Raw genomic sequence first — 16,666 nt, 5'->3', positions numbered from 1 at the left:
TGTCTCACACATGGCTTCAGTGTCGGACTGAAGTCTTTTGCGCCCTCCAGAGGAAATGATTCTGAGGGCCCACCCAATGTATATATAGGACCTTAAGGGCCCTGTTTTAATAGGGGTCCCTTATTGTCTGAGCTTGGACCCTTGATCCTCTGGTACTCTGGAGGACCAGTCCGACCATGCGTGGCTTGACGATATCAGATATTGATGACCTATCCTAGTTAAAATTACAACTGGATCGGAGAACCGTGTTACCGGCTGAGTCCCGATCCGGTGCTCTGGCGGCGGCAGGGCAGCTGGAGATGTTCGCTTTCATTGCTTTACACGCCGCTGATAGTTAGCTCCTTAGTTGGGTGGTATATGTGTATAGTGTATATATGGTGTACTTATGTATGTGTACCATGTATATGGTGTATTTATGTGCATGTGTGTTGCATATATATGGTGTATGTGTATGCAAACATGTGTTGTGACGCTGAATAGGAAACCTGTTGTTAAAAATGTAAATCCCACCCCTGGTCCCAGGTGCTGGGGGAGAGGGGTGCACTGGTGCCAGCAGTAAATGCCTCTATAATTCCCATAAACAGAACTGGGTTAGCCAACTTCAACTTTGAATTTAATGGGCTAAAGCGCCCAAACGGGCTCCTGATGGGCAAGTATCTCAAATAGGTGGCATATCCTTAGCTACTTTTGCATGGGATTTACATGCTGATTACCTGTGCATTTTGTGCTTCTTCCCACAGCCAGTGTCTCAGGTGGCAGTTTTCAAAGTAAGGCTACATGCATACGACCGTGCCGTTTTTTGCGGTCCGCAATCCGCGGATCCACAAAAAACGGAAGCTGCCCATGTGCCTTCCGCAATTTGTAGAACGGAACAAGCGGCCCATTGTAGAAATGCCTATTCTTGTCCGCAAAACGGACAAGAATAGGACATGCTATATATTTTTGGCGGGGCCTCGGAACGGAGCACACGGAGTGCTGTCTGCATCTTTTGCGGCCCCATTGAAGTGAATGGGTCCGCACCCGAGCTGAAAAAACTGCGGCTCGAATGCGGACCCGAAAAACGGTTGTGTGCATGAGGCCTAATACTAAAAATGCACAGTGTGTGCACCTGACCCTAATTTAATGGCTTACTTCAAAATTTACAGGGGACCCCTCTGTCTCCCCCAATGCCCACTTTAGCTTCACTAAACTTTCACACTAGCGTTTTTCTTTTCCGGCATTGAGTTCCGTCACAGGGGCTCTATACCAGAAAAGAACTGATCAGGCATATCCCCATGCATTCTGAATGGAGAGCAATCCGTTCAGGATGCATCAGGATGTCTTCAGTTCAGTCGTTTTGACTGATCAGGCAAAAGATAAAACCGCAGCATGCTACGGTTTTATCTCCGGCGGAAAAAACTGAAGACTTGCCTGAATGCCGGATCCGGCATTTTTCCCCATAGGAATGTATTAGTGCCAGATCTGGCATTCAAAATACCGGAATTCCGAATCCGTCCTTCGCAGACCGGTAAAAATATAAAAAAAAAAATCGAAACGGATTCGTTTGTCCATATGACAAACGGACAGATGGATCCGTTCCTGCAATGCATTTTTAAGACAGATCAGTATCCTGATCAGTCTTAAAATGCAATCAGTTTGCGTGCGTTGTGCCGGATTCCTCTGCCGCAAGTGTGAAAGTAGCCTAAGAAGAGGAAAGAGGATAGAACCCATTTGACCAGACACAAATGACAACAGCGCCCCTGCAGGCTGATCTATGTCAATGTCAACTGCCAAAAAAATAGCATGTGCCAGGACTGTGATACTGGAGAAGGGGAGGGAAGAGCCGGGCACTGAGGGGAGACGAGGTGAGGCACAGAGCAGCAGCCGCCTGGCACGACTGGTGACTTCAGGGGAAGCTGCAGAGGGAGGGCACCGGCCGGGCTCCAGTACCTGGCACCTGTAGAGCGGTGACGTCACTGGTAAGTTCATGGAACGCTGAGAAGCTGAACGTTCTATCCGGATGTCAGGTGACCTCAGTGATACATTGTAACGGATCTGCGGCTGAGGGAGCCTGAGGGCAATAGCCTGTCACTAGAGAGCAGCAGAGCGTTCTGTGACCATAGGTCGGGCATGAATAGGACATACCTTCACCTCTCTGAGATGTGTGTCAGCAACAGTATATATCTTATATATTAGGCTACTTTCACACTGGCGTTTTGGCTTTCCGTTTGTGAGATGCGTTCAGGGCGCGGTCCAAAACGGATCAGTTTTGCCCTAATGCATTTTGAATGGAAAAGGATCCGCTCAGAATGCATCAGTTTGCCTCCGTTCCGTCTCCCTTCCGCTTTGGAGACGGACACAAACGCTGCCCGCTTGATGAAACTGAGCCAAACGGATCCGTCCTGACACACAATGTAAGTCAATGAGGACGGATCCGTTTTCTCTGGCACAATAGAAAACCGATCCGTCTCCCATTGACTTTCAATGGTGTTCAAGACAGATCCGTCTTGGCTATGTTAAAGATAAGACAAACGGATCCGTTCTGAACGGATGCAGACGGTTGTATTATCTGAACGGATCCGTCTCTGAAGATCCATGACGGATCCGCACCAAACGCGAGTGTGAAAGTAGCCTAAACCAAACTTGTCAGGTCTGAGGAAAGAATGAATGTACTGAATAGAGGCTTATTCATTGTGGGCAGTTATGTATGTTGTAGAAAAAAAGTGTTATAAATGTTCCTGAAAGTTAAAAATAAATAAAAAAAAAAGTGATATAAATCCTTGTATGTATACAGATATGGTGCGACCACAGCACCTCTCCGGAAGAGAGTTCCCAAATGTTTCCAGGCTCTGCATTTGGTTGGGTTCACATGGGACTGAATAGCTGCGGATTTGCCATCAATGATTTTCATGCAGCAAATCGGCAGCGTTTTACAATAACCAGCAAAGTGGATAAGATTTTAAAGGGCATCTGTCAGCAGTTTTATACCTGTGACACTGGCTGACCTGTTACATGTGCGCTTGGCAGCTGAAGGCATCTGTGTTGGTCCCATGTTCCTATGTGCCCGCATTGCTGAGAAAAATGATGTTTGATTATATGCAAATGAGCCTCTAGGAGCAACGGGGGCGTTTCCCTTTACACTTAGGGGCTCTGCTCTCTCTGCAACTGCCTCGCCCTCTGCACTTTGATTGACAGGGCCAGGCAGGTGTGATGATGTTTACACTGCCTGGTCTTCTCAATCAAAGTGCAGAGAGAGCAGAGCCCCTAAGTGTAAAGGCAACGCCCCCGTTGCTCCTAAAGGCTCATTTGCATATATTAAAACATCATATTTCTCAGCAATGCGGGCACATAGGAACATGGAACCAACACAGATGTCTTCAGCTGCCAAGTGCACATGTAACAGGTCAGCCAGTGTCATAGGTACAAATCAATTCCCTCCTCTCCAGTACTGCTGTTCCAGTGTTCCCTGGTCCATGCACAGGTGACTGCTGCAGCCAATCGCTGCCCTCAGTGGTCCTGGGGCACATTCACAAGACAAAAACAACCATTAAAAACTGATATTTTTCATGGACACTTTGCATCCATTTTCTGTCCGTTTATCCCCTTTGAATGGTCGTTTTGCATCAGTATTTAACGGCCTCTTAAAAACGGATGAATTACATTGGCTTTTTTTTTATCCCAACTCCTTCAGTGCCCTCAGTATGCATAATGCCCCCCATAGTGCCCCCTGGACATCTAATGGCCCTTGTAGTGACCTTGTAGTGACCCCTGGGCATTCAGTGCACCCCAGTATAAAGAATGGCCCCCTTTGTGCCCCCAGTGCCCTCAATAATTATAGTGTTGACCCCAAACCCCAGTTGTGTCAACAGTAAAAAATAAATAAAAATACCTCATCCAGGGAACACTTGCTCCATACTGGAGGCAGCAGGACCTGACGCTGCCACGGTGATCATGTGACATCACCGCACTGGGAACGACAGGTCCTACTGCCTCCAGTGCGGAACTCTCGCTGTTGCAAGTGGATGAGACGAGTATTCTTTTTTTTTTTAACCCCTGAAAGGCTTTTTTTTTACAGTGTACCTGTTTTTAATGACCATTAGGCCTCCTGCACACGACCGTATGGCTTTTTCAGTATTTTGCGGTCCATTTGAAACGGATCCGTTGCTCCGTTTTTTGTTTCCGTTGTGTTTCCGTTTCCGTTCCGTTTTTCCGTATGCCATATACAGTATACAGTAATTACATAGAAAAAATTGGGCTGGGCGTAAAATTTTCAATAGATGGTTCCGCAAAAACAGAACAGATACGGAAGATGCGGACCCATTGACTCGAATGGAGCCACGGAACGTGATTTGCGGGCAATAATAGGACATGTTCTGTTGTGTGAATTAGCCCTTACACTGTACGTGGCGGTATCAATATACTGGGGATTGGCCTCCGTGGTACTGTGTGCACGTACGGTATTGCTGCAGGGGAGTAAACAGAGACCAGCAGGTGCTGGAGCAGCGGGGGATTGAACAAGTTTAATCTACTTTAATCTATCACATTCACTGCTCTCTGCCACCTGTTTATGTGTAAATACTGAAAACCCATTTTAATGTAAAAAAAAAAAAACTCCCTCCGTGTTTCTAGAGAGCTGAGAAATGCTACATTAAAGGGGTTGTTCAGGTTCAGAGCTGATCCCTGACATATCCCTGTTTTTACCCAGGCAGCCCCTCTGACATGAGCATTGGAGCATTTCATGCTCCGATGCTCTCCTTTTGCCCTGCGCTGAATCGCGCAGGACAAAGGCTTTTTTTGGAGATCCGAAGACTTCGCTAAAGCCGGCCTATCAGCGTCGGTGACATCACCAGGGGCAGTGCTGGGCAGAAGCCTCCTCCTAGCAGTGTTAAAAATGTAAACAAACAGCCCTTTACCTGCACGATACAGCACAGGGCAAGGGAGAGCATCGAAGCATGAAATGCTCATATCAGGGGGGCAGCCAAGGTGAAAATGGGGATATTAAGCAATGGTCTGTCCTCGTAATAGTCCATCACTAGGGATTAAGCACCCTGTACCCCAGCCAATCAGCTCTTACGGTCAGTGCCAAGACTACACAGCACCGTCAACTGCGTAGTGGAGGGAGCTCATTACCTTGAAGTCAGTGGGAGCAGCGAACTCTGTCCACCCTCTCCCTGAAAAACCTTTAACCACTTAAGGACCACAGGTTTATACCCCCCTAAAGACCAGGCCCTTTTTTACAAATCGGCACTACACAACTTTCACCGTTTATTGCTCGGTCATGCAACTTACCACCCAAATGAATTTTACCTCCTTTTCTTCTCACTAATAGAGCTTTCATTTGGTGGTATTTCATTGCTGCTGACATTTTTAATTTTTTTGTTATTAATCGAAATTTAACGATTTTTTTGCAAAAAAATGACATTTTTCACTTTCAGTTGTAAAATTTTGCAAAAAAAACGAGATCCATATAGAAATTTTGCTCTAAATTTATAGTTCTACATGTCTTTGATAAAAAAAAATGTTTGGGTAAAAAAAAAATGGTTTGGGTAAAAGTTATAGCGTTTACAAACTATGGTACAAAAATGTGAATTTCCGCTTTTTGAAGCAGCTCTGACTTTCTGAGCACCTGTCATGTTTCCTGAGGTTCTACAATGGCCAGACAGTACAAACACCCCACAAATGACCCCCTTTCGGAAAGTACACACCCTAAGGTATTCGCTGATGGGCATAGTGAGTTCATAGAACTTTTTATTTTTTGTCACAAGTTAGCGGAAAATTATGATTTTTTTTTTTTTTTTTTTCTTACAAAGTCTCATATTCCACTAACTTGTGACAAAAAATAAAAACTTCTATGAACTCACTATGCCCATCACGAAATACCTTGGGGTGTCTTCTTTCCAAAATGGGGTCACTTGTGGGGTAGTTATACTGCCCTGGCATTCTAGGGGCCCAAATGTGTGGTAAGGAGTTTGAAATCAAATTCTGTAAAAAATGACCTGTGAAATCCGAAAGGTGCTCTTTGGAATGTGGGCCCCTTTGCCCACCTAGGCTGCAAAAAAGTGTCACACATCTGGTATCTCCGTACTCAAGAGAAGTTGAGGAATGTGTTTTGGGGTGTCTTTTTACATATACCCATGCTGGGTGAGATAAATATCTTGGTCAAATGCCAACTTTGTATAAAAAAAATTAGAAAAGTTGTATTTTGCCAAGATATTTCTCTCACACAGCATGGGTATATGTAAAATGACACCCCAAAACACATTCCCCACCTTCTCCTGAGTACGGGGATACCAGATGTGTGACACTTTTTTGCAGCCGAGGTGGGCAAAGGGACCCATATTCCAAAGAGCACCTTTCGGATTTCACAGGTCATTTTTTACAGAATTTGATTTCAAACTCCTTACCACACATTTGGGCCCCTAGAATGCCAGGGCAGTATAACTACCCCACAAGTGACCCCATTTTGGAAAGAAGAGACCCCAAGGTATTCGCTGATGGGCATAGTGAGTTCATGGAAGTTTTTATTTTTTGTCTAAAGTTAGTGGAATATGAGACTTTGTATGAAAAAAAAAAAAAATCAGCATTTTCCACTAACTTGTGACAAAAAATAAAAAATTCTAGGAACTCGCCATGCCCCTCACGGAATACCTTGGGGTGTCTTCTTTCCAAAATGGGGTCACTTGTGGGGTAGTTATACTGCCCTGGCATTTTCCAGGGGCCCTAATGTGTGGTAAGTAGGTAAATGACCTGTGAAATCCTAAAGGTGCTCTTTGGAATATGGGCCCCTTTGCCCACCTAGGCTGCAAAAAAGTGTCACACATGTGGTATCGCCGTATTCAGGAGAAGTTGGGGAATGTGTTTTGGGGTGTCATTTTACATATACCCATGCTGGGTGAGAGAAATATCTTGGCAAAAGACAACTTTTCCCATTTTTTTATACAAAGTTGGCATTTGACCAAGATATTTCTCTCACCCAGCATGGGTATATGTAAAATGACACCCCAAAACACATTCCCCAACTTCTCCTGAGTACGGCGATACCAGATGTGTGACACTTTTTTGCAGCCTAGATGCGCAAAGGTGCCCAAATTCCTTTTAGGAGGGCATTTTTAGACATTTGGATACCAGACTTCTTCTCACGCTTTGGGGCCCCTAGAATGCCAGGGCAGTATAAATACCCCACATGTGACCCCATTTTGGAAAGAAGACACCCCAAGGTATTCAATGAGGGGCATGGCGAGTTCATAGAAAAATTTTTTTTTTGGCACAAGTTAGCGGAAATTGATATTTTTAATTTTTTTCTCACAAAGTCTCCCGTTCCGCTAACTTGGGACAAAAATTTCAATCTTTCATGGACTCAATATGCCCCTCACGGAATACCTGGGGGTGTCTTCTTTCCGAAATGGGGTCACATGTGGGGTATTTATACTGCCCTGGCATTCTAGGGGCCCTAAAGCGTGAGAAGAAGTCTGGAATCTAAATGTCTAAAAAATTTTACGCATTTGGTTTCCGTGAGGGGTATGGTGAGTTCATGTGAGATTTTATTTTTTGACACAAGTTAGTGGAATATGAGACTTTGTAAGAAAAAAATAATAATAATTCCGCTAACTTGGGCCAAAAAAATGTCTGAATGGAGCCTTACAGGGGTGTGATCAATGACAGGGGGGTGATCAATGACAGGGGGGGTGATCAATGACAGGGGGGGGTGATCAATGACAGGGGGGTGATCAGGGAGTCTATATGGGGTGATCACCACAGTCATTGATCATGCCCCTGTAAGGCTTCATTCAGACGTCCGTATGCGTTTTGCGGATCCGATCCATCTATCAGTGCATCCGTAAAAATCATGCGGACATCTGAATGGAGCTTTACAGGGGGGTAATCAATGACAGGGGGGTGATCAGGGAGTCTATATGGGGTGATCACCACAGTCATTGATCATGCCCCTGTAAGGCTTCATTCAGACGTCCGGATGCGTTTTGCGGATCCGATCCATCTATCAGTGCATCCGTAAAAATCATGCGGACATCTGAATGGAGCTTTACAGGGGGGTAATCAATGACAGGGGGGTGATCAGGGAGTCTATATGGGGTGATCACCACAGTCATTGATCATGCCCCTGTAAGGCTTCATTCAGACGTCCGGATGCGTTTTGCGGATCCGATCCATCTATCAGTGGATCCGTAAAAATCATGCGGACGTCTGAATGGAGCTTTACAGGGAGGTAATCAATGACAGGGGGGTGATCAGGGAGTCTATATGGGGTGATCACCACAGTCATTGATCACGCCCCTGTAAGGCTTCATTCAGACGTCCGGATGCGTTTTGCGGATCCGATCCATCTATCAGTGCATCCGTAAAAATCATGCGGACATCTGAATGGAGCTTTACAGGGGGGTGATCAGGGAGTCTATATGGGGTGATCACCACAGTCATTGATCATGCCCCTGTAAGGCTTCATTCAGACGTCCGGATGCGTTTTGCGGATCCGATCCATCTATCAGTGGATCTGTAAAAATCATGCGGACGTCTGAATGGAGCTTTACAGGGGGGTAATCAATGACAGGGGGGTAATCAATGACAGGGGGGTGATCAGGGAGTCTATATGGGGTGATCAGGGGTGATCAGGGGCTAATAAGGGGTTAATAAGTGACAGGGGGGGGGTGTAGTGTAGTGTGGTGCTTGGTGCTACTTTACTGAGCTACCTGTGTCCTCTGGTGGTCGATCCAAACAAAGGGGACCACCAGAGGACCAGGTAGCAGGTATATTAGACGCTGTTATCAAAACAGCGTCTAATATACCTGTTAGGGGTTAAAAAAAACACATCTCCAGCCTGCCAGTGAACGATCGCCGCAGGCAGGCTGGAGATCCACTCTCTTACCTTCCGTTCCTGTGAGCGCGTGCGCCTGTGTGCGCGCGTTCACAGGAAATCTCGGCTCACGCGAGATGACGCCTATTGGCGTTAGTGTGACCTGGGAGCGCCGCAGAAATGACGCCTTTCGGCGTTAGCGTGGCGGCAAGCGGTTAAAGGGAACCTGTCATCAACGTTATGCTGACCTCACTGACGGCGGCATAAAATAGTGACTGACATGTTGATCTCAGCGGTGTGTCACTCATGAGCTAAAAGTAAGCGGTTGCTGAGAACCAGCATCATAATCATTGCAGCCCAGGCCTGGAAAAGAGTCACATCTACCTGAGAAGAGTCCTGGTTATTATAATCTCCTGCTCTCCTCGCCCGTCTGCTGATGATTGGCAGTTCTCTCCTAGACAGAAAGGGAGAAAACTAGGTATTAGGCCTCTTTCACACGAGCGTGTCCGGATAAGGTGCGGATGCGTTGCGGCAAACCCGCGCGAGTAGGTACCCAATTGCAGTCAGTTTTGACTGCGATTGCGTTCCGTTGTTCAGTTTTTATCGCGCGGGTGCAATGTGTTTTGCACACGCGTGATAAAAAACTGAATGTGGTACCCAGACCCGAACTTCTTCACAGAAGTTCAGGTTTGGGTTCAAGGTTGTGTAGATTTTATTATTTCCCTTTATAACATGGTTATAAGGAAAATAATAGCATTCTGAATACAGAATGCATAGTACAATAGCGCTGGAGGGGTTAAAAAAATAATAAATATTTTAACTCACCTTAATCCACTTGTTTGCGAACAGCCCGCATCTCTTCTGTCTTCTTTGAGGAATAGGACCTTTGATGACGTCACTGCGCTCATCACATGGTCCATCACATGGTCTTTTACCATGGTGATGGATCATGTGAAGGACCATGTGATGATCGCAGTGACGTCATCAAAGGTCCTATTCCTCAAAGGAGACAGAAGAGATGCCGGCTGCGCGAACAAGTGGATTAAGGTGAGTTAAATTATTTTTGATTTTTTTAAACCCCTCCGGCGCTATTTTACTATGCATTCTGTATTCAGAATGCTATTATTTTCCCTTATAACCATGATCGGGTCCCCATCCCGATCGTCTCCTAGCAACCGTGCGTGAAAATCGCACCGCATCCGCACTTGCTTGTGGATGCTTGCGATTTTCACGCAGCCCCATTCACTTCTATGGGGCCTGCGTTGCGTGAAAAATGCAGAATATAGAGCATGCTGCGATTTTCACGCAACGCAGAAGTGATGCGTGAAGATCACCGCTCATGTGAACAGCCCCATAGAAATGAATGGGTCCTGATTCAGTGCGGGTGCAATGCGTTCAACTCACGCATCGCACCCGCGCGGAACATAGGCGTGCGCACGGGGTGTGCCGGGTGTGCCTGGGCACACCCTAATCACACCCCTGTGCTCCTGCACTGCCGCCTGCCGCAGCTGCCTAGCCTCTTGAGCCCCGGCTGCCGGCCCCAGCCGCACAGCTGCTCGACTGATGAGTACGGCTGCTCCTGTGCTCCGTGGCCCGGCGGCCGGTCGCGTAACGTCACTCACTCCGACGTCACGCGCCTGCTCCGCCTGCTTCATTAATAAAGTGGGAGGAGCAGGAGCGTGCGACGTGACGGAGTGGGTGACGTCACATTACGCTGCCGCCGGCCTGGTTTGAATGTTTGAGAGCCCGCCTGCCCGCCCGCCCAAGGCGCCCAGCGATTGTGTCTGTGAAAAAGAAAAAGTGTGAATACTAGCTGGAGTCCCAGTAAGTTAGTAATAGAGATAGTAGTACAACTTGGTAAAAGTTGTGGGTCACTCACTGTCAAGGACATTGTTATGGGGGGCTAGGGGGAATCTGTGGATGATGACACATATATAGCACAAGATGCTGCTATATATGTGTCATCCACAGATCCCCCCTAGCCCCCCATAACAGTGTCATCCACAGATCCCCCCGCATATGTGTTAGCTTCCACACAGATGCCCTTATAACAGTGCCATCCACAGATATCCCATTAATAGACTCTTAAGGGGATATCTGTGGATGACACTGTTATGGGGGGATCTGTGGATGACACTGTTATGGGGGGATCTGTGGATGACACTGTTATGGGGGGGGTCTGTGGATGATACTGTTATGGGGGGGTCTGTGGATGATACTGTTATGGGGGGGTCTGTGGATGATACTGTTATGGGGGGGTCTGTGGATGATACTGTTATGGGGGGTCTGTGGATGACACTGTTATGGGGGGGTCTGTGGATTATACTGTTATGGGGGGGGGATCTGTGGATAACGCACTGTTAATAACAGTGCGTCATCTACAGATGCCCCCATAACAGTATCATCCACAGATGCCCCTATAACAGTGTCATCCACTGATGCCCATAACAGTGTGTCATCCACAGATTCCCCCTTAACAGTGTCATCCACAGATCCCCCTTAACAGTGTCATCCACAGATCCCCCATAACAGTGCCACCCACAGATCCCCCATAACAGTGTCATCCACAGATCCCCCATAACAGTGTCTGTCATCCACAGATCCCCCATAACAGTGTCTGTCATCCACAGATCCCCCATAACAGTGTCTGTCATCCACAGATCCCCCATAACAGTGTCTGTCATCCACAGATCCCCCATAACAGTGCCTGTCATCCACAGATCCCCCATAACAGCGTGTCATCCACAGATCCCCCATAACAGTGTGTCATCCACAGATCCCCCATAACAGTGTGTCATCCACAGATCTCCCATAACAGTGTGTCATCCACAGATCTCCCATAACAGTGTGTCATCCACAGATCCCCCATAACACTGTGTCATCCACAGATCTCCCATAACAGTGCACCTGCGCACTATGGAGAGACTGAAAAGAGGGGAAGATCCGCGGAAGCAAGCAGAGGACAGCACAGCAGACGACTGAATAGCTTTTTTTGTAAGTAAATTATTTTATTATAGTGCTGAAACTGCTTTAAACTCTAAAGAAAAGTTTTGGAGAGTGTTTCTCTCTTTCTCAGGTCTAAAGCAATACCGAGGAAGAAAGGAAAACTCTTGAAAGCTTGTCTTTTAAGTATTAGGATAGTACAATAAAAAGGTATCCCTGCATACCGCAATACTCTCCTATTTTGTAATCTTCTTTATATATACTTATTTTGCTTTTTTCAGTGGTATAATTAAGTGGTGAAAATTATTAGTGCCCCCCATTTTCACTGTGATATCTTATGTGCCCCCCTATATATTGTTCCTAGAGTCGCCACTGCGCAGAGTCACGTCAACACTAGGGTTAGGCCCGGCCTGTGTGTGTATGTATATAATATATACAGATACAGATATATATATATATATATATATAGATACATACAGTGGCGGAAATAATTATTTGACCCCTCACTGATTTTGTAAGTTTGTCCAATGACAAAGAAATGAAAAGTCTCAGAACAGTATCATTTCAATGGTAGGTTTATTGTAACAGTGGCAGATAGCACATCAAAAGGAAAATCGAAAAAATAACTTTAAATAAAAGATAGCAACTGATTTGCATTTCATTGAGTGAAATAAGTATTTGAACCCTCTAACAAAAAAAGACTTAATACTTGGTGGAAAAACCCTTGTTTGCAAGCACAGAGGTCAAACGTTTCTTGTAATTGATGACCAAGTTTGCGCACATTTTAGGAGGAATGTTGGTCCACTCCTCTTTGCAGATCATCTCTAAATCCCTAAGGTTTCGAGGCTGTCTCTGTGCAACTCTGAGCTTGAGCTCCCTCCATAGGTTTTCGATTGGATTAAGGTCCGGAGACTGACTAGGCCACTCCATGACCTTAATGTGCTTCTTCTTGAGCCACTCCTTTGTTGCCTTTGCTGTATGTTTTGGGTCATTGTCGTGCTGGAACACCCATCCACGACCCATTTTCAGTTTCCTGGCAGAGGGAAGGAGGTTGTCGCTCAGGATTTCACGATACATGGCTCCGTCCATTTTCCCGTTTATGCGAATAAGTTGTCCTGTGCCCTTAGCAGAAAAACACCCCCAAAGCAAAATGTTTCCACCCCCATGCTTGACGGTGGGGACGGTGTTTTGGGGGTCATAGGCAGCATTTTTCTTCCTCCAAACACAGCGAGTTGAGTTAATGCCAAAGAGCTCTATTTTGGTCTCATCAGACCACAGCACCTTCTCCCAGTCACTCTCTGAATCATTCAGGTGTTCATTGGCAAACTTCAGACGGGCCTGCACATGTGCCTTCCTGAGCAGGGGGACCTTGCGAGCCCTGCAGGATTTTAATCCATTGCGGTGTAATGTGTTTCCAATGGTTTTCTTGGTGACTGTGGTCCCTGCTAATTTGAGGTCATTAACTAACTCCTCCCGTGTAGTTCTAGGATGCTTTTTCACCTTTCTCAGAACCATTGACACCCCACGAGGTGAGATCTTGCGTGGAGCCCCAGAGCGAGGTCGATTGATGGTCATTTTGTGCTCCTTCCATTTTCGAACAATCGCACCAACAGTTGTCACCTTCTCTCCCAGCTTCTTGCTAATGGTTTTGTAGCCCATTCCAGCCTTGTGCAGGTCTACAATTTTGTCTCTGACATCCTTGGACAGCTCTTTGGTCTTTCCCATGTTGGAGAGTTTGGAGTCTGCTTGATTGATTGATTCTGTGGACAGGTGTCTTTTATACAGGTGACTAGTTAAGACAGGTGTCCTTAATGAGGGTGACTAATTGAGTAGAAGTGTCTAACCACTCTGTGGGAGCCAGAACTCTTAATGGTTGGTAGGGGTTCAAATACTTATTTCACTCAATGAAATGCAAATCAGTTGCTATCTTTTATTTAAAGTTATTTTTTCGATTTTCCTTTTGATGTGCTATCTGCCACTGTTACAATAAACCTACCATTGAAATGATACTGTTCTGAGACTTTTCATTTCTTTGTCATTGGACAAACTTACAAAATCAGTGAGGGGTCAAATAATTATTTCCCCCACTGTACATACACAAGTGCGGGGGGCGTGTGTGTTTGTACTTTAGGGTGCACACCCTAATGCAATAGGCTGCGCACGCCTATGGCGCGGAATACTCGCCCGTGTGAAAGGGGCCTTAGACTGTCAGCCATCAGCAGGTGGGCAGGGAGAGCAGGAATCCATGAATAACCAGGACTCTTCTCAGGTGGCCATGACTCTTTTCCAGGCCCAGTCTGCAATGATTGTGATGCTGGTTCTTGGCAACCACTTACTTTTAACTTATAAATGACAGACCGCTGACATCATCTCACCTGTCTATACTTTATCCTGCCGTTAGTATGGGCAGCAGAAAGGTGATGACAGGTTCCCTTTAAACATTGTAGTTTCGCTCAGCCCCTACTTTGACCCCTTCCTCCGATTCAGCCTCATTCAGCCTATGTATTGTACAGGACACCCAGTCATCATACCAGAAATGGTGACCCCCGTGGTGGTCATTTAAAAAGGTTAGGATTCTTTTGCTTCCAGTCTGTGATATATCTTTCTATATATATAAAGAAGGACGTATATATGTCTGTCTGTATGTTCCGCGATCACTCAAAAACGCAACCATCGATTTCAACGAAACTTGGCCTACACATCCCTTGCTACCTGGAAAGACATCTTGTGGGGGTCATCCGCCCCTACACAGCAGCTGCATGCAGTTTGTATGCTCCGACTGTTTTTGCTGCACACATATTGCTCTGCAACTCAAAAACTCTATCAATTTCTACTAAACGTGGTGCACATATCACTTACTATCTGGCAGGGGCGTCGCTAGGTCAAAACATTCGGGGCCTGGGCCCCTGATGTTTTGTCCCCGGCCCCGAATGTCCTGCCTGCCATATAGATCCAACTGTATTGCCACTTGATGTCCATTGATGTCGCACCAATGTCTCGCAACAATTTTTGATAATGATAGTCTATGGTGTCGCACTGCGACATGTGACATGTAGCCCTAGCATTAAAAGGGCAGGGCGCTGTGGAGGTCACTGTTAAAGGGGCGGGCACTGTGGAGGTCACTGTTAAAGGGGCGGACACTGTGGAGGTCACTGTTAAGGGGGCAGGCCGCTGTGGAGGTCACTGTTAAAGGGGCGGATACTGTGGAGGTCACTGTTAAAGGGACGGGCACTGTGGAGGTCACTGTTAAAGGGGCGGACACTGTGGAGGTCACTGTTAAGGGGGCAGGGGCCACTATTAAAGGGGCAACTGCTGTGGAGGTCACTGTTAAGGCAGCAGGGTACTGTGAGGTCACTGTCAAGGGAGTGGGGTGCTGTGAAACTCGCTGTTAAAGGGGGGGCTGCTGTGATTTTAAAGTGGCGGGGCACTGTGGGGGGGGTCAGTGTTAAGGGGTGGGGGACTGTGGAGTTCACTGTTAAAGGGGCAGGGCGCTGTAGAGGTCACTGTTAAGGGGGGATACTGTCGATATCTTTTAACGACACACAAACATTAAATGAAATAGATTAAATATACCCGTGCGAAGCCGGGTCCTTCTGCTAGTGTTTATACTAAAGGAATTGTACAGGATTAGCATGGCATAGTCGCTTTCTTCCAGTAACAGCACCACGCCTGTCCATAGGCTGTGTCTGGTATTGCAGGTCAGATTCGGTGACATGAATGATGCTGGGTTGCAATACAGCAGGCAACCTGTGAACAGGTGTGGCACTATTTTAGAAGTAGGCAGTCATGTTTTATTCCTGGGCAACCTTTTTAAAGGGGTTGTGCACCTTTAGGGAAAGGTGTTGGCAACCCCCTCCCCCTTTTTGAGCACACCTGCGAAGAGACGTATACTTACCTGCTTCGTGGTGCTGGCTATCAGATCTTTCATTCCTCTGCTGCTCCATTCGGCTTCCTACTTGTAAAATTCATGTTTAACGCCGCCGTAGCCAATCGCTGGCCGCAGTAGTGACCTGTTCCCCTTGCATCACATGACCATTTAGATGGTTTACACAGGTATTGGTCATATATTTAAGGGGTTTTCCAGGACTTTTATACTGATGACCTATCCACCCAGGACCCCCGCCGATCAGCTGTTCGCAGTAGCGCCGCGGCCTTCTCTTACTTTAGCCTAGGCTGGTGATGTCACATTTATCAGTCACATGGCCTAGGCGCAGCTCAGCCCCATTGGGAATGGGGCTGGAGTGCGATACCAAGCACAGCCACTATACAGTGTACGGCGCTGTGCTTGGTGAGCTGAGAGAAGGCCTCGGCACTACTGCGAAAGTCAGTATCTTCTGAAATAGCTGACCGGCTGATGTCCTCGGTGTCGGACCTCCAACAATCAGATACTGATGACCTATCTTGGATAAAAGTCTCATAAAGCCCCTTTAAGCGCCGCGTTTGCAGATGGCATATGGAATTTCCCAAGGCTGTGTATGGGAGCCTGGTTTCTCTCTCTTTTCAGTCAGGATGTACAATCTTTCATTTTTTAGCGCACGGGGTACAACTTTCTCTAGCTACAGATGTCATAGTACACGGATAATGCCCACAGTGATGTCATAGTCCAGGGAAAATAAACACAGTGATGTCATAGTCCAGGGAAAATAAACACAGTGATGTCACAGTACAGAGATAATAAACGCAGTGATGTCACAGTACAGAGATAATAAACACAGTGATGTCACAGTACAGAGATAATAAACACAGTGATGTCACAGTACAGGGATAATAGACACAGTGATGTCACAGCACAGGGATAATAAACACAGTGATGTCACAGTACAGGGATAATACACACAGTGATGTCACAGTACAGGGATAATAAACACAGTGATGTCACAGTACAGAGATAATAAACGCAGTGATGTCACAGTACAGAGATAATAAACACAGTGA

General features: G+C 46.4%; 1 protein-coding gene across 1 annotated transcript in view; it reads left to right on the top strand.

Annotated features, from left to right (window-relative positions):
* The first annotated feature begins 1,839 nt into the window (after nt 1–1,839).
* The window catches only part of PPFIBP2 (PPFIA binding protein 2), a 191,428-nt gene continuing 176,601 nt past the window's right edge, over nt 1,840–16,666 (top strand). The window contains exon 1 of the mRNA XM_040409255.1: nt 1,840–1,958. The gene's annotated coding sequence lies outside the window, so the exon portion shown is untranslated. The remainder of the gene's footprint in view (nt 1,959–16,666) is intronic.

This window comes from Bufo bufo, chromosome 10, assembly GCF_905171765.1.
Source record: "Bufo bufo chromosome 10, aBufBuf1.1, whole genome shotgun sequence".
NCBI classification, from domain to species: domain Eukaryota; kingdom Metazoa; phylum Chordata; class Amphibia; order Anura; family Bufonidae; genus Bufo; species Bufo bufo.
The sequence above is the reverse complement of the archived record's forward strand: the minus strand, read 5'-3'. Positions and strand labels throughout refer to the sequence as shown.